This window comes from Mesocricetus auratus, unplaced genomic scaffold, assembly GCF_017639785.1.
Source record: "Mesocricetus auratus isolate SY011 unplaced genomic scaffold, BCM_Maur_2.0 Super-Scaffold_100676, whole genome shotgun sequence".
Lineage (NCBI taxonomy): Eukaryota > Metazoa > Chordata > Mammalia > Rodentia > Cricetidae > Mesocricetus > Mesocricetus auratus.
The window spans coordinates 102,562,444-102,580,717 of NW_024429266.1; the positions used below are offsets into that span (position 1 = coordinate 102,562,444).

At 55.8% G+C, this 18,274-nt stretch overlaps 1 protein-coding gene across 3 annotated transcripts in view; it reads right to left on the minus strand.

Moving 5' to 3' along the window:
* Sbno2 (strawberry notch homolog 2) overlaps nucleotides 1–14,972 on the minus strand; it is a 46,159-nt gene extending 31,187 nt beyond the window's left edge. Inside the window, exon 1 of one of the 3 annotated variants that reach the window (XM_040739100.1) lies at nucleotides 14,958–14,972. The gene's annotated coding sequence lies outside the window, so the exon portion shown is untranslated. Of the gene's footprint in view, nucleotides 1–10,878; nucleotides 10,997–12,220; nucleotides 12,336–14,957 lie in introns of those variants that run through there. The other 2 variants (XM_005083326.4, XM_021234866.2) reach the window with 2 other exon arrangements.
* Between the last annotated feature and the right edge of the window lie 3,302 nt (nucleotides 14,973–18,274).

Genomic DNA, 18,274 nt, shown 5'->3' on the forward strand with positions numbered 1-18,274 from the left:
ACAGGGGCTCACAATGTAGACCAGGCAGGCCTTGAACTCACAGAGTCCACCTCTGTCTGCGTTCAAGTGCTGGGATTAAGGCTGTGCCACCACCCCCAGCGGAATGAGCTGGACTCCTGAGGTAGAAGGAAAGAGCAGTGTCGCAGATTGTCCTGAGCTGCGCTCATCATATACACACACTAAACACACGAACAGAAACACATTCCTGAATTGAGACAGGCACCACACAGCGCCTGGGAGCCTGAGGCACAGAGGCAGCCTCTGCCTGGGCCCTGCCAGGTGAAGTGGCTTGCTGTGTTTATTTTTAGGTGCGACTCTGATGCCAGGCACTGGTCCCCACACAGAATATGGACTCCATACCACAATCTCCATCACGCTGTTGGAAAGCATGGTTTCCTTCTGCAACCAAGTTTCACAGGGAGTTGTACCCGGGAGACTACGAGCTGGCAAGACAGGAGCAAGAGGAAAGCTGACCTGGAGACACCCGCAGCTCAAACCTGCCTCACTTCACCATCTCTGAGATGGACTCTGGCCACTGTGCACGTGGGGAGGACATGGGGTCCGCTCTCACGCAGCCTCTCCAGCACCTTCAGGACCCTGGCCTGGATGAGGCTTCTCACCAGGTCACAAGACTCCTTCAAGGAGCCCCAACCAGAGCCCAAGGCCGTACTCAGAGGCCTGACAAAGCATAGTAATGCATGCTGTCAGGCCCAGTGCCCAGGATACTGAGGCAGGAGGATTTCCCCAAGTTCTAAGATGGAAACCCTGTATCACCAAAAGTAAATGAGTAAAAAAAACCAAGAAAATGATAAGCTTGAAGCTCTGGGTTTGACCACAGTAGTGTACATACCTGTCATCCCAGCAGGCAGGAGAGGTGCACACCCTTTTAATCACAAGACCTGGGAAGCAGAGGCACCCGGATCTCTCTGAGTGAGTGCAGGTCAGCCTGGGCTACATGAGAACCAGCACACAAAACAGAAAACAAAGGAAAACCCTAAGGAGCAAAGGACCTCCCTGCTGGAAGCGACTCTGGCCTATGACATACTGTGCCGCTGCTGCGGACCCCCAGGAACCTCGGAGCCTATGGGTGGTGAATTAATGTCTCTGCAGTCAACCCACTGAAGGGATGTCTGGTACCTAGGAATCTGCTGCCCTCAAGGGGCCACTACAATGTCCTGGAGTTAGACAGGCAGGAGCAGGGCCAGGGCATATTGGACAGACCTCCTCCACAGGAGTTCAGGGGGGCTGACCTCTCTGCTCCGAGACTCTCATGCCCCCAAGTCCAGTGAATTCATAGCTCTGCCTGGGTTCTAGCTCGGGCAGCAGGGGGCTGGTGGGTTTCATGAGGCTCAGCTCCTATGAGCCAGAGAACACCTGGCTAGGTCCTGACTTGTCCAACTAGAGCAGTCTAGTAAGAGAACTAGTCTACTGGGTCACCCTCAGGTCCTGGAGACGTAGCCTTTTGGTCACAGAGCCCAGGGCCTGTACAAACACTGGCCTTGTGGGAACCTCTGGGACCGTTACATGGGGAGTAGACTGTGCACAGCTGGGGCTGACTAGGAGGTGTCAACTGCAGACATAATTAGAGATGTGTCACCCACAGTCGAGGCCCTGCTGAGGTGGCCTGGACTCCTGGAGGTGAATAATGAAACACTGGTGGGGAGGGGGAGGGACAGGAGGGCTCCAGGCGGGCTCCACCCCTAACCCTGTTCCCAGCCCCACACTGGGGAATTCTAGGTGGGCTCCACCATGACCTTGCCCTCAGCCCCTCACTGGGAGATCCTAACAAAGGACTCTACTGTCTAGCCACAGCCCTAACCTGGTTGTTATCTTTTTTGAGGGACTCTGAGATACCTCGGTGGGTAAAAGCACTTTACCCACCAAATCTGACACCAAACCTGACAACCTGAGTTCATTCAATACCTGAGACCTATATAGTGGACGGTAACAAGTGAATCTTACAGTTGTTCTCTGACCTCTACATGTGTGTGCCCTAAGGCTAGCCACCTCTCTCTCCCTCTCACAGACACACACAGAGACATGCAGACACACATAGAGAGACATACACACACAGAGACATACAGACACACACAAAGACATACAGACACACACACAGATATACACACAGACATACAGACACACAGATATACACACATACAGACATACACACACACACAGACATACAGAAACACACACAGAGACAGACACACACACAGATATATACACACACACAGACATACACACACAGACAAACAGACACACACATACAGAGACATACAGACACATACACACAGGCATACAGACAAACACACACAGACATACAGACATACACACACACAGACATGCAGACAAACACACACAGACATACACACACACATACAGACACAGACACACACACACACAGACATACACACAGAGACATACAGACACATACACACAGATATACACACACAGACATACAGACACACACAGATATACACACAGACATACAGACACTCACATAGACATACACACAGAGACATACAGACACATACACACAGATATACACACACAGACATACAGACACACACAGATATACACACAGACATACAGACACTCATACAGACATACACACACACAGACATACAGATACACACACAGACATACACACACAGAGACATAAGACACATACACACAGACACACACATACATACACATAGACACACACAGATACACACACAGACACACACAGGCGCGCACATGCGTGCACGCGCCTCCCAAGCAGCTGGGAACACAGACTGTGCCACCCTCCCGCTCTCTCTCCCTCTTCTTAAAATACTGTAATGAGGCTGGAGACAGCTCAGGGTTAGAGCAGCTGCTCTCACAGAGGGCACGGGTTCGGTTCCCAGAGCCCACGGCAGCTTGCACTAGCTCTACGCTCCTCTGACATCTGTGGGCAGCAGGCACTCACGCGGTGCACATACACATGCAGGCAAACACTCACACGAGTTAAAAATACGTAAATCCAAAAATTATAATAAAAGCAGGAGGTACAGTTAGAAATAATGATAAGAGCCAGGCATAGTGGCCCACATCTTTAATCCCAGCACTCGGGAGGCAGAGGCAGGCGGATCTCTGTGAGTTCAAGGTCAGCCTGGTCTACAGAGCGAGTCCCGGGACAGCCAGGGCTGTTATACAGGAAAACCATGTCTTGAAAATCCAAAATAAATAAATAAATAAAAATCTTTTAAAATAGCAGTAATGATGATAATTTTAAAAGCTTTAAAACTGGGGGCTGGAGAGACGGCTCAGCAGCTAAGAGCATTAGCTACTCTTCCAGAGGTCATGAGTTCAGTTCCCAGCAACCACATGGTGGCTCACAACCCTCTGTAATGGGACCTAATGCAGAGGGACATGCAGACAAAGCACTCATACACATAAATAAGTCTTTTTTTTTAAAAAAGGCTTTAAAACTTGAGTGGCACGTACAAAGTCCAGGGCTTATTTTCCTAACCCACAAAACTAAGACCAGATTCCTATCAGTGCACGTGGGAACTTGGGTTCCAGAGCCCAGGTTTAGTCACACAAACCCTGGCCATTGACTCAAGCAGAGGGCTGAGAGCAAGCTCATGTAAGCCCACATGCAGGGGGGGGGTACAGCTCACACTGAAGCCCCAGGGGCACCAGAGACCACACAGGTGACATACCCAGCCACCATCACTCATGACAGAAGGGAATCTGAGTCTCCCAAACCAGGCTCATCTGGTAACCAGGGCTTCAGGCTAGGGGAATGCTGTGCTGAGCCCTGGCCTGTAAGTTGTTTCGATCCTAGAGAGGGAAGAGACAGCGGGAGGCAGCCAGTAACCTGTCCTTGGCTTCAGGGACAGACACACAAGTTCCTTGTGTGCACGGGTGAGGTGTGGACGACTGTGTCCCTTCATACCACTCCTCAAGTGTCCACAGAAGCAGCACATGGCATGGTCCTCAGCCTCCCCCACAGCAAACGCTCACGATAGCGACCATGAGCCGGGCAGTCTCGGCACCGTCTCCCCGTAGCCCAAAGTCTTTACTTTGGCCAAGGACACCAGTCTGGCAGTCTGGCCCAGCCAATATACCTGACCCCTTCCCCAATGGTTAGGTGGGCCTGGGGTCCCAAGAACCCTAACATTACATCTCCTTCTTGGCCTGGCTGTGGGAGAGGCCATGTCCTTAAGGACAGGGATGGTACCCAGAGAAACCCCTTCCTCCGTGCCTCTGCCATGGTACTCAGTCAAAAACCAGGAGACAAGGCCAACACCCATTCCCAGGAGCCCAGCGTGCCTGCTTCCTCCCCTGGGCTGCCCATACTCTCAGGGACAGTTAACCAGGGTGTCCCCAAGACCTTGGAATTTCTCGTAAACCACAGATATGGCCTTGGACCGCAGTGGCTCTGGAGAGCTGGGGTGAGCCTAGCAGGGCCTTCCTTTTCTGAGTCCTGGCCTCCCACTCTGAATCGCTGGAAGCCCTGAGGGTGGGGATGGAGGCCTGGGGTAGGGAGCTGAGTCTTGAGTCCACACAGGGAGGATGTTCCAATCATGGGCTGGTGCCTGTGACTGCAGGTGTCTGGCAAGGGTCCCACATACTCAGTCTCCCCTCCCATCTTACAGCCAAGAAACCTGAGGCTTCTGTGGGAACTTGGGACTGGGGTCTGAAAAGAGAGCCCTAAACCTATTCCCCAGCCTCAGGAGCAGATCCCAGCAAAGAAGTGACGTGGGCCAGCACCAGGGCTCACCAAGTGAAGGTGCTTGCCGCCAATCCTGGTGACCTGGGTTTGATCCCCAGGACCCACAGGGCTGGACAGGAGCGCCCACTCCCACAGGCTGTCTTCTGGCCTCTACTCACACGCTGTGGTACACACGACCACCACCCCACCGAACCCCACCACAACAAATTAGCGTAAAAATAAATGAGTAATTTGGGCAGTCTCACCAGAGCAGATCTTAGCACATGAGACACCAGGAACTCAGGCTGATCTCTCCCTGCCATGGGTTGGGGTGGGTACAGGGCCAGGTCTGAAGAGGTCAGAGCCCTCTACCCTGGCTGTGCAAGTGGTCACCACCTGGGAGGGGGTGCTCAGCCCTGAGGGCACAGGCAGGCACTGAGAGCCCTGTCTGGAGATCACATAATATCTGACACAGGAGAGGCAGGAGTAGCTGACTTATGCAGTTGAGGTGAAGTTTCCGAGTTCAGAGTCCTGGCCTTGGGACGGCGCGGGTGGGACTGGGCATCAGGACTCAGGACACAGGGCTAGGGCTCTGGGGTTCTCATTCCTGAGGATTTCAAACCACCCAGGTTGGGTAGCCCTGCACCTGGGGAGTCACAGGGTGTAGAGCTGTGACAGATGCTAAAAATGGGGGTGTCTGAGCTGTGCACCGGGAGCAGCCTGGCCCAGCCTGTGGCCTCAGACTTCCAGAGAGTTCCGCTGGAACACAACAATGGGGATGCCAACAACAGGCAGAGGCCACGGCCAGCTTAACCCCAGGTCCTTCCGGACACGGGCACAGGGTGTCACAAGCAGGCTGGTGGGAGGAGCCACGTGTGTGACGACGGGACAGGGTGCCTGCAGAGTCTGCACACGGACTGTACCTCAGGTTCCCAGTTCTGACCCCTCAGCCAGCACCCTCAGCTCAAGATGCCCCTCCATCAATCTCATGTGATCCCCCTCAGAGAAAAGTATGGGGGACTTGGCCTGAGGGTCCCTTGCAAAGCCCTCACTCTCGCCTGCACTCAGGTCCTGGGAACAGTGGTCACGGGATGGGGTCTCAGCACAACACCTTTATCTCCGATGGAATGGCCAACCCTCGCCTTCCAGGACCTTCCAAGGGACAGCAGTGGACGGGAGGGAATGTAAGAAGACAAGAGTGGCAGATCAGGAAGGAGCCTGGAGCAGACGTCTGAACTGCCCACCCTCTCTTGCGACACTTCCTGATCTAGCCAGACCTTGCCCACAGGACTGGATGCTGGGGTGGGATGACAGCTGTGTTTTCAGGAGCAAGGAGACCCTGTAGCCTTGGCAGAGCTGGCCACAAGAATGCCAATGCTGGAAGCAGCCACAGTGTCCCAGGCCTGGCATCCCCTCAACTGACCATGCCCTTGCCTCTCAGGAGAGAGCATGGGGGAATTCAAGGCCCTAGTCCGACCCCAGTGCTGGGGGAACCACAAAGCATGACCAGACAGCATAGGGGTGGCGTAGCCAATCCCTATGAGGCTGGAGGAAAGCCAGGAGGGGACAGTGAGTAAGAATGAATGCCTAGCTGCCTGTCCCCGCAACCTGACCCTGGGAGTGGACCAGGAGCAGGGACTCTCACGCTCAGAGAAGGGTGAGGCGCACACTGAGCTATGGTGCTGTGCTTTCTGTCGTTTGGGACACGGTCTCACCTACTTCAAGTAAGCCTTGAACTCCTGCTGCCTCAGCCCCCAAGTCCTAGGATGGCAGGTATACATCACCAAGCCTGGCTCTCAGTCAGTGTCCTGCAGATGCATGCTGTCACTGCCATGAGGAAACCCTCGCCCGAGGGGTCAGCTCCAGATACCAAGCCCCACAGATGCCACCACAGCTGGGACACAGCCAGGCAGCAACCACGTGAAGACTCGCAGTCCCCACTGTGTCTTAGCTGGCTTTCCAGAGCCCGTGGACACACACACCTTTCCCGCTACAGAGGGAGGAGGGTGCCACACTAGGCACGGTACCCTGGAGCTCCACCAAGTCAGGGGTCACAGCCTCAGGACCTTCCCAGTGCCCAGCTTTGGGGTACAGTCTTCCATACCGCCTAACTTTACAGCTGCCCGTCCAGAGGCACGGCTGAGCCTCAGCCTGGGTCTCCAGGGCCTTAGCCCTGCTCTGACCACTCTGGGTAGTTTCACTGCCTTGGGGAGAGCCGGGGGGGGGGGGGGGGGTGGCAGACCCTGGAGATGTTACCTCAACTGCTGACCTGCTGCTTTCAATCCTCTGCCCATTGGTTCACGTGGACAGCCTCCTGAGGTGGCTACACATCTTCCACAAGGGTGTCTCCATCTGACAAGGCGTGTTAGGGTCTCATGCGTGGTCTGAGCAGGTGTGAAGTCAGCCCCCCCACCCCCAGCCCGCTTTCCCACCCTTTGAAGTGACACGGCCTTGCATGTGTACGATCAGCATACAGGGGTGTCTCTACCACCCATCCACACTTGCCGCCACTCCCACCTCAAGCTCAGTGGGAGACTCAAGTGGTGGCGGGGCTGACCATCACTGGGTCAGGATGTCCCAGTGGCCACCACTGTCCTAGGGTTCCTTTGGTCCAGCCTCGGTGCCAACAACAACAACAACAACTCCATCCCAGCATGAAGATTACTCAATGCCCAGAAGAAAATGGAGGCTCACTCCAGCTCGGGGATGGCTGTAGGGACAGGAGCAGAGCGTGCCTACAAAAGTGAGGTGCCATGCTCCACACGAGTGACTAGTGACTGACGCCGCAGCAACCCGAGGCACACACTTCCTCTCTACTGAGGTGAGAACGGACAAGAATGGAGTTCCAGCAATGTAAGGCAAGGAGCCTCCAGACGGGTCCAGACCTTGACCGGTTCCCAGGGTAGGCTCCAGGTCGGTGGGGAGGGGAAGCCTCACATCTACAACGCTGTCAGTGGGTACGATTTGAATCCAGAGGACTCCTGCTCCCCCCATTTCCACAGCCAGAGAGGCCTCTGCCTGCTAGGACCCCAGGGACACCATGGCCACTCAGACACACCCAGGATTTTGTCCCTGAACTCACTCTGTTGCAGAACTCCACAGTATACACGACCACACCAGGTTTATATGGTACTGGAAATAAACCCCAGGACTTTGTGTGTGTATATCTGGCAAGCACTCTAACCACTGAGCAACAGCCTCTCACCTAGGACTCTTCCTGACCATGGAAGAGAACATGCCCATAGGGCTGGCTGTTCTGATGGTCCTTTAGCCCAGACCTGCGACCCCAACTCCACCCAAGGCCAGCCACATGCCCCAAATTAAGACTCTGGAATGGCCAGCAGGGCTCCACAGGCACAGCGACAGACTGGGGTATCTGGAGCCCCACAGCTTCTCAGAGGCTCAACAGTCAGCCCCGCCCTCCGGTGGAGGAAGCAGGTAGGTGGGGCATGCTGGGGAGGCCCAAGCATGGCAGGAGGGGGCAGGAAGAAGGAATGTGGTCCTGGGTATCCAGACAGGCTGGTTTTTCAGGAGAAGACTTGGAGCGGAGTTTGGGGTGGCAGCCCCTGACTATCCAGAGTGGGCAACACAGGATGTCACACCCAGCCCCTAATGCTGAGGACCGCCAGGTTCCCACAAAGCCAGAGAAGAGAAGTCAACTCTAGGACACCCCTACAGCCATCCCGAGTCCTCAACCTCTCTCTACCTAGGTCTCGAAGACTGGGCTTCAAAGTCTAAGTGGCCATCTTACAGGGCTCCAGGACACCTGTGCCCAGGTGACACTAACAGGTTTCCTCATGTCTAGCCAGGCTCAGACATGAACCCCAATGGGCAGAACAATGAATTGGACTCAGATGTACTCCAATTAATTCATAACACTTGGGGTATGCACAGAACCAGAACCCTCACTGGTCCAGTCCAGAATGTTCCGACAGTTCTTAATCATTTGTAACAGCACCAGACACATTGGATTCCCCACAGCATCCACTCCCCAGAGCCTGAACTGCACCCTGCCCCTCTCGGCCTGCAGCAGACTGGGGTGGGGGACGCTGCCCAGGGAGGCAAGGCTTGCCTTGGGTTGCCTGGTGTTCAGAAGGGCACCCTGGGCCGTGGACTGAATGGGGAGCAGTTGGGTTGGGTAGCTGCTGCTCGGGCACCAGGACTACTTTCCCTCTGACCTGTTGGCAGGCCTGGTACAGTCACCCCACCCCTGTCACAATTAGTCACCACCATAAAGACCTAGATCTGCTGTCCTGGGACCCTCAACTGTCCAGTGTCTGCGGCCTTTGACCCCCGCCCCATGGGTGGGGTCTTCCGGGAAAGGCAAATGACCAGCGTTCCTCTAGGATTTGCGCTGCTGTCACTTTTGAGACGAGGCAGGACCTTGGCCCATCCCAGGCCCTGCCCCTTTCGGTTTCACTCTGTGCTGGGTCCCCACTGAGGACCGCATCGGGTGTCTTGATGAGAGACCTCTGAGTCTGCAGCAGCAGCCTACAGGTACATCCTGGAGACCCAACAGGGTCTGGAGACAGGAGACGGGGAGAAGGGTGGACATCCCCTGGAGGACAAGCGTGTCACAGGCAGGTCTGAAGCCACCCACTGTGTTCCACACACTGTCCATCTCCTCTGTGGCCAAGCCAATCTTCGCCAACACACCGGCTATCTCTGCTGTCCCCAGGCCTCAGCACTTGACCCAAGTCTAATGGGCTGCTTGTCACAGGTCCCTTTGACAAGGCAGGTGTGAATGTGGTCACACTGCTGACACCAGAGCTACTCTGAGCAGCATTGGCACACAGCTCCTCACAGGAGCCCAGGTACCCAGCATGGCATCTGCATCTGGTTCCTGGAAGCTGCCTTCTAAAGACAGAGCTGAACTGCGGCCGTGCAGGCCACTGAGCGTGCTCTGCCCCAAGGGGCCCAGGACAAGGTTCCCAGTCACTCTCCGGTGTCCCTGATGTGAGCTATCGAGGAGCCAAACCTACGGCCCATTCCCAAGCCTGCAGTCACACCCATGGACCCCTGAGGTACACAACCAGCCTGGCTTTAGGAAACAACGCTCATGTATCAAGTTCATCTGCAGAGTTTGTCACGCACTGGTGCCCAGTATATCCTAGCTCCAGAACATTCTATGACCTCCTCCAAAGGAAGACTTGTCACCACCGTAAGTAGTCACTTCATCCCCATCCTTGCCCCAAGCCCTACAAATCCTCCTCCTGTCCGGATTCTCCTGCTCTGGGGACTTCCCGCCACAGGGAATGTGTGGCCTTCTCTGTCTGTGGCTCTGAACACGATATCCTTGAGGCCCCTCCAACCGTGTCCTAAGCACATGGTGACCACAGCACAAAGATGACAGTCTCAGCTGGAGTCCTGGCTCTACTATCCCCTGAGCCAGACCAAAAGAGGTACCCACCTCTCCCAGGGAGGAAGCAGGGTAACCAGAGAGGTGGTGGCCACTGTCCACAGCAGCACTGGAGGAAGTCAGCTCCTCACCACAAGCCCTTGCAGGAGGCAGACTTGGCATTCCTGGGGGTCACCCCCAGCTGGGGGTGTGCAGAGGACAAGCCAGGATGACCTGCACGACCTTGTGTTCAGGCTGTGTTCCACACCTACTCCCCCACCCCCAGCAGTGTTACCACAGGACCCTTAGTTGCGGAAGAGGCGAGGAGACAGCGCTGTCTGTGTACAGTGGCCAGCACACACGTGAAGTCACATGTGTGAGCCAGAGGGGCGCAGCCTACAGGCATGTCAGCATCGTGAGATGAGGACCATCCTCAGAGGCCATGCTTGCCCCCCTTAAGCCTCCCCACGCTCACAATTTCAGACGATGTCACGCACATCCCTAGCAGGGAAGCAACCAGTGTCACCCCCACGGGGGAGGCGGCAGGGACAGTCGCCTCTTTATTCTGTCTCTGGGTCAGGGTTTCCTGCCAGCCCTGCTCGAGGAGCCGGCACGTCCAGCCAGGGCTGCATGGCGGAGTGTGAGCAGCAGCGTTGCAGGGGCCAGCAGCAGGCTCAGTCCTGTCTTCCCGCGCCCACCTGCAGACGGCCCAGGCTGCCTGTCCCTGCAAATGTCCCCAGCCCCACACAGCAGAGCTCTATGACGAGCTGGTCCCAATCACTCCTGCAACGCTTCCTCGAGCAGAAGTTCGCTGCGACCCCGACTCCTCTCGGGCCCCTCACCCCGCTGGAAAACTCACCACTAGCCAAACTGCCAGCAACCGTGCCACCCTCAAGGCCAAGCACCGCACTCCTCGCCACTCGCAGGCTTCGGCGGCTGGCACCAGACAGCCAGGGCAGGAAGGCCGCTCCCGAGCAGGCGGGACTACGGCATTCCGGGAAGCAGAGCCGGGGGATGTCCCGGACACTTGACACACTCATGCCTTTTTTTTAACTTTACAGAGTTAATCATGACACACAGGGAGACACCCTGAGGTCCCTGCCGCGCCACCAGGCCAGCCCAGTGCAGTTTCAGCACTTGGGGTGGTGACACCCACTCTCCTTCCTAGCTCCCTGGAGTCTTGGTTTCAACATTCCTCCCGCCAGTCCCCCACCCCAACCAAGAGGGACATGGCTGAATCAGTGGTGATCGCCATCCACACAGTGACAAGACCCCTGCTGGAGAGTCAGGGTCACAGGAACCCCCAGGCTGGGGCCGGCAAGTGGGGCAAAGGCACCCCAGTGGCTCCAGGGTCAAAGACCCTCAGAAAAGGACACGGGGTAGGGGCTGACAGAAAACACCAGAAAGGGAAGGTTAGATGCCACGAGGCAGGCTGGGGTCAAGGGGTCACAGGACAAGTGGCCGGCTGGGGTTCACTCCCAGGACTGGGATCAAGGGCAGGAGTCTCAGGGGAGGCAGTGGTCAAGGTCCTAGGGGAACAACCAGAGGCTCAGAGGGCAGGACCTGGTTCACCAGGAGAACGGGGTCCGCGGTGTGGGGTTAAAGTTCACCACGAGAGGTGAAATTAAGGTTCAGTGAAGAGAGGGTGGCGGGAGACTGCCGGGGCCCGAGGCGCAGGAAGGGGAAGGGGGACCTCCCAAGCCCAGGGTCAAGGCCGAGTAGCAGGCTCTGGTCAAGATTCCCAGGGAAGGAACTCGGGTTCGCCAAAGGTCGGGGGTCACAGGAACTCGGGGCCAGCGTCAACGATGCACCCTGGGGGTCGCAGCAGGAGTCGGGGCTCGCAGGGAGCGGGGTCAAAGCGGGACCGAGGCGTCTACGCGGGAGGCAGAGGACGAGCAAGGGGCTTGACCGAGGCTGGGGTCGCGGGGTCGCGGGGGTCGCGGGGCCAGACAGAGTCTGAGGCCGCCGCGGACGCCGGGTCAAGGTTCACGCGAGAGGGGAGGGGGCGGCGGGGTCGCGACTGGGGGCAGGGTCGGGGGTCGCGGGAAGGGTCAGAGGTCGCGGTGCGGCGCTCTCCTCCGCCCCCGTCCCCGCCCTGCAGCCCTCGAACGCCCGCGAGAACCGCGGACCCCGGGCCTGTCCACGTGAGCCGCGCGGGGGTCGCGGAGGGGTCACAACGGAATCTCTGGCCGGCGCCTCACCTCAGACCGGGTGGCGGAGCCCGCGGCGCCATCTCGGTTTCCCGGAGCCTCTCGGCCGCCGCCGCTCACTTCCGGGTTCTGGGCGCCATCTTGGCGGCGGCTCGCACTTCCGCTCCTGCGAGGGGGGCGGGGCGTGTTGGGACTGGGGCGGGGCTTGGGAAGCGCAGGGACCCGAACCTTCAGGGTACCCCAGCCTCAACACACGGACTTGATCCCTCGGAACAGTGCGGTCTTCAGTTTCCCCTCACGTCTTTGCACAGGCCCAGGAGCCCCGGACTGACACACTCTCAGCTCAGACCCCTCCAGCCCCTTACATCATTGCAATCTCTGGCTCCCTTAGAACCATCTGGAGGAAGCCGGTTACTTTTTCTTTCCTTTCCTTTTTTTCTTTCTTTTTTTTTTTCCAGACGAAGCCTCACTCTTGCTTTGGTCGGCCTAGAACTCACAAACATCCGCCAGCCTCCACCGCACAAGCGCTGGTGTTACGAGGCTAGACCGCTGTGCCTGGTCCCATCCCTTCCTCACGCCCACCGCAGCTCCCATTTATCTGTCTCCCTTCTCAGTACAGACCTGTTTTCTCTCCATGCCGCCCAGGCTGTCCTGGAACTCGAAATGCAGACCAGGCTGGCCTTGACCTCACAGAACTCTGCTTGCTCTGCCTCCTGAGTGCTGGGATTGAAGGCGCGCGCCACCAATGCCCAGAATGAGGACCTGGTTCTTTATTATGCCCCCAGGAAGCCCCTGGGAGAGAAAGCTGGGACTATACATCCTCGCACAGACCACGCATAGAGGGAGGAGGGCACAGGCAGGGTCTCAGCATCACAGTAAGGGTACTACGGGACCAAATGGAGCAAGGCTGTGGAAATTTGGGTCTGGAGTTGGGCAGAAAGGAAGGAAAGCTTTTCAAATGCCTGTTAGTGAGTGGGCTGGGAGATGATTGCAAGCACGAGGACCCACGGTTGACCCCAGCGTACCTGTGACACACCCAGGAGTAGTGGCAAGCGTATAGAGGCAGAAGGATTCCTAGAACTCTCTGACTAGCCAGCCTAGCTGGCACGGTCCAGGCCAATGAGGGACCATACCCCCGGAAGCAATGCAAGCAGTCCCTGAGGAGCAGCTTTCCAGGCTAACCTCTGACCTCCACACAAAGGCTCACCTGCATTGTACCCATGTCCACACACACACACACACACACACAGATGGAAGAGTCTCAGCCACGTTTAACTTGTCACCCACAGGGAGACTCCAGTCTCTCGCAGACGGGGACTGGTGTCACCTGCCTTTCCCAGGGGGGAAATGGAGACAGAGGACTTTCCTGAAGCTAGCCCCAGGTCACCTAAGGAAAGGCATGGAAGTGACCTCTGCCATGTCCACCATGGGAAGCCAAGAGGTCACTATGGGTAATCTTGCTTCAAATGGGGGCAGTTTGCCCAGGCTAGGGTGTATTCAACCCTGTCAGCCTGAAGGAATTTGCCAAGCTGGGGATGGCTAGGGAATTAGTCAGATTTGGGGATTTCCAAGGAATCATGGGAGTTGTCCCCGGAGAGCAACAGGGGGCCTAGCTCTAAGTTCACTGCCCAGTTTTAGATGCAGCACCATGAACTTGCTGAGTGACCCCAGGAAAGTCACCTGACCCCTCTGAGTCTCTCTTCTAATCTAACAAGGTAAAGAGCAGATGATAACCCTAGCTAACTGTTAGGTTGACAAAGCATCAATTCTTTTTATTTTCTTTTCGGTTTTTCAAGGCAGGTTTTCTCTGTATTGTTTTGGAGGCTGTCCTGGAACTCTCTCTGTAGTCCAGGCTGGTCTCGAACTTACAGAGATCCGCCTGCCTCTGCCTCCCGAGTGCTGGGATTAAAGGCGTGTGCCACCACCGCCCAGCTACGTTGATTCTTTTCTTTTGAGAAGGGTCTCATGCGTTCCAGCTAGCCCCAAACTCAAAAAGTCACCAGAGAAGCCGGGCGTTGGTGGCGCACGCCTTTAATCCCAGCACTCGGGAGGCAGAGGCAGGCGGATCTCTGTAAGTTCGAGACCAGCCTGGACTACCAAGCAAGTTCCAGGACAGCCTCCAAAGCCACAGAGAAACCCAGTCTCGAAAAAAACCAAAAAAAAAAAAAAAGCCACAAGAGATGACCTTGAACTCCTGATCCTCCTGCCTCACCTTCCACAAGTGTGTCGGGGGTGGGGGTTAGAATTCTAGGGATAAAGTCCAAGACCCTGAACAGCGGTGCCCAGCCCCTTTCCTTGTTTCAAAGGACAAAAAGCCCTGCGGGTCATTGCTAAGGACATCCTGGAGCAAGCCCCAGCCCCGGCTCCCACAGGCCCTGCCCTAGGCAGGTACCGAGCAGCAGGTGAGCCCCCTGGCAGAGCAGGCAGGGACCTAGGGATTCACTTCCTGTTTCCTCACACTCTGGAAAGTCCCAATGTTCCCGAAGCCTCTCCTCCCTCATAGCCCCCTGGCCACTTCTGTTTTCTATGGCCACTTCCCTAGTGGGGCCCCAGTCTGGCACCACCGCTTCCCCTCCGCCTCTGCTACCCTTCCATAACCCTTTCTCAAGCCCACCACCTTTCCTCTGTGCAGAAGGGGACACCGAGGCAGGAGCCACTGCGGTGCTGTTTGCCTCATTTCCCAGTCTCTCCCCTGCCCAACTGTGTCTGTCTTCCCCCCACACCAACCCCTCCCCAATATCCAGCCTCACCCACTCCAGACTTCAGCCCTCCCCAGCACCTGACCCACCTGCCCCTGCTCCTTGGCGTCCTGGGGTGTCTAGAGGCCAGTGCTCCAGTATCTGGGGCTCCTAGCTCCTAGGGCCCAGGGCACCCAGCCAGATCGTGCTGGGCCCCTGTTGGGGATCTGGTCTGTGCCAAGGCTTCGGAAGAGCAAACCTGCCTGACGGGTTTGAGATGGACCCAGCCCAGGCCTTCCTGCTCTGTAGGGAGAGGCTGGGGGCACCCACTGAGGATGTTGATCCTCACACCTCCCCCTCGACCGAGGAAGGAGACCAGGCGTGCGGACTGTGGGAGCTGTGGGGGAGCATGGACATGAAAGTTGTAGAGCAGACGGGATAGCCAGGGCAGAAACAGACGTCCGCGGCAGCCATGCGTGGTGGCGCAGGACTGTGACACCTATGACTCCAGAGACAGGCGGGTGACACAATGGTCAAGAGCAGTGGCCGCTCTTGCAGAGAGCCCAGGCGTAGTTCCAGCCCCTCATGACAGCTCACAACCATCTGTAACTCCTGCCCCAGGGGATCAGACGCCCCCTTCTGGTTTCCTGGGCCACTGCATCCATGCGGTGCACAGACAGACACGCAGACAAAAAAATAAAAAAGCAGGCTCTGGGATGTAGCTGACAAGTGGACCTGATGCTTGGAGTCCCTCAGTGAGGGGCTGAGAGCCTGGGCGCACACAGACACAAACACACACAATACATACATACGTACATACATAAATAGGAACACACACTATATATATGTATATATATATATATATACACACACACAGACACATATACACACATGCATATACACACACACAGACACTATATATGTATGTATATATATATTTACATACACACACATACATACACAGGAACACATAGAGACACATACACTATATATATGTATACACATAAACATATATATGCACACATGCACACAACACTATATATATATACATGCATACATACATACATAGGAACACACATACATGAGAAAAGCAGCCCAAGTTCAGACTCCATCCACCCAGCACCCACAGGGAGTCAGGTGTAACATACAGCGGTCCCCTCACCCAATGTCAAGCTCCCAGCCCAAGCCGTGGCTAGACTGAGGGCCTCACACTCAGGTTCAGAGCTTTGATTCCATTCCTGAGCTGGGAGGACCACAGAGGGTGGGGGAGCAGTCAAGGACACCCAGGAGGAAGGCCAGCCCGGGCTCAGGACTCGGGGGTCCAAACAGAGTGGGACAAACTCTATTCTGTTTCTCTTTATCCCAGGTATGTTCAGTGGATGCTCTAAGCCAGGCCCCACCCTCAGGGCTGGGACCCTCAGTAGAGAGCCAGACAGAAACTGTGCCGTACCCGGACACTGGCTGTCGGGTCCCTGGAGGTGGCGAAGCCTCAGCTCACTATCTGGTCCTAGCCAGCACACCAAACCAGCCGACATCAGTGATTTCACCTGCTCTGGGGATTCCTGGACCTTCACCCGGGAGTCGCCACCCGGCCCAAGGGAGATTCCAGGTCGGGTGACTCACTCGCCCAGCCTGGTGGGACCAGAGGGCCATTTGGAGAAGGGTGTGGAGTTCGGCCATCACCAAGCAGCTCGGGCATACCCCAATAGGGCTGGGGTACAGAGTCTGTACTGCCAGCAGGTCTGAGGGGAGGGCTTGAAATGGTCAGGGGTGTACCCCCTGTGGATCATCTCATACCCTCATATACAGCAAGGGTGGAGGTCAGCAGGACAGCCGGGACTACACAGAGAAACCCTGTCTCGAAACAAACAGACAAACAAATAAAATAGCATATTCAGGATACACAATGTGATGTAGGAATGGCCTGGGCTGGTTGTAATAGCAGGTCTGTATCAGATAAGTACAGCTGTGTAACAAATTGCCCTGAATATGGTGTCCTCGTGGTATGAATGTGCTTGTTACTGTGCCCCTGGGTCAGGAGTCCAGGAGCGGTGCACACAGCTGGGTCCTCTGCTCAGAAACAGAAAAAAAACTGGTGACAAAGAACAATACAGGGTCTCTCTGTATTGTTTTGGAGGCTGTCCTGGAACTCGCTGGGTAGACCAGGCTGGCCTCAAACTCACAGAGATCCGCCTGCGTCTGCTGGGATTAAAGGTGTGCCACCACCGCCTGGCGGACGCTTTTAAGACAGAACAGCACATGCAAAGGTCCTGCTCTTGAGATGAGATTAACCCAGTACAAAGACTCACATCAGCTGACTGAGACCTCCCCCCATGCAAACACCAGGTAGCTGGGGCAGGGGACCGGCTGTGGACATGGGGAGTGGGACTTAACCTTCCCTCTTACTGTTCAGCCCAGGCTTCTCCCAGGGTGCTTCAGCTTCAGGTCGGGCACTTAGCATCCAAGTACAACCCTAAGTCTCCTATCCCAGACTCCCACTCTGCCACTCAAGTTAGGGGCCTCAGGGTGGCCATCTCAGGCCCAGGGAACAGACAGCTCTCCTTGCCCATTTCTCAAATGAGTCCATAGCCCAGGGTCCTTAGCTAGGAGACTATCAGTCAATTTGTATTAGTCAGCTATGCTGAGTAACAAAAGGAACCAAGGGTAGCAGCTTGCTTTTCAACGTGTGTGTATTCACTCTGCTGTTACTGAGTCATTCACTTCCAACCACTCATTCATTATTGAAGCTGTTGCCAAGGTCACTAAGACCTGGAGTTGAGAGTCAGGTGGTGGGGTGAAGCCTGGGGTACAGCTTGTACAAAGGGCCTGGGGTGGCAGGATTGAGCTACATGACACTGCACATGACAGGTTAGAAACAGGAAAGGAAGTTGGGTGGTGGTGCACACCTTTAGTCCCAGCACTCGGGAAGCAGAGGCAGGAGGATCTCTGAGAGTTCGAGGCCAGGCTGGTTTACAGAGTGAGTTCTGGGACAGGCTCTAAAGGAACAGAGAGAGAGAGAGAGAGAGAGAGGGAGGGAGGGAGGAAGGGAGGGAGGTAATGATCCCATACAGGCCAGCTAGTCTCAACCTGTCTACGCAGTAGAGGATGACCATGAACTTACTGGCACTGCCCCCACACCTATTTAAAGTTAACTTATCCACGGCGAGGTGTGGAAATGGAATCCAGGAATGCCAGGGAATCCATCTACCTGTAAGTCATATCCAGAACCTTTTTTTTTAAATTAATTATTTATTTATTTTTGGTTTTTCGAGACAGGGTTTCTCTATGGCTTTGGAGGCTGTCCTGGAACTCGCTCTGTAGACCAGGCTGGCCTCGAACTCACAGAGATCCGCCTGTCTCTGCCTCCCGAGTGCTGGGATTAAAGGCGTGGGCCACCAACGCCCGGCAAATTATTTATCTTTTGTTT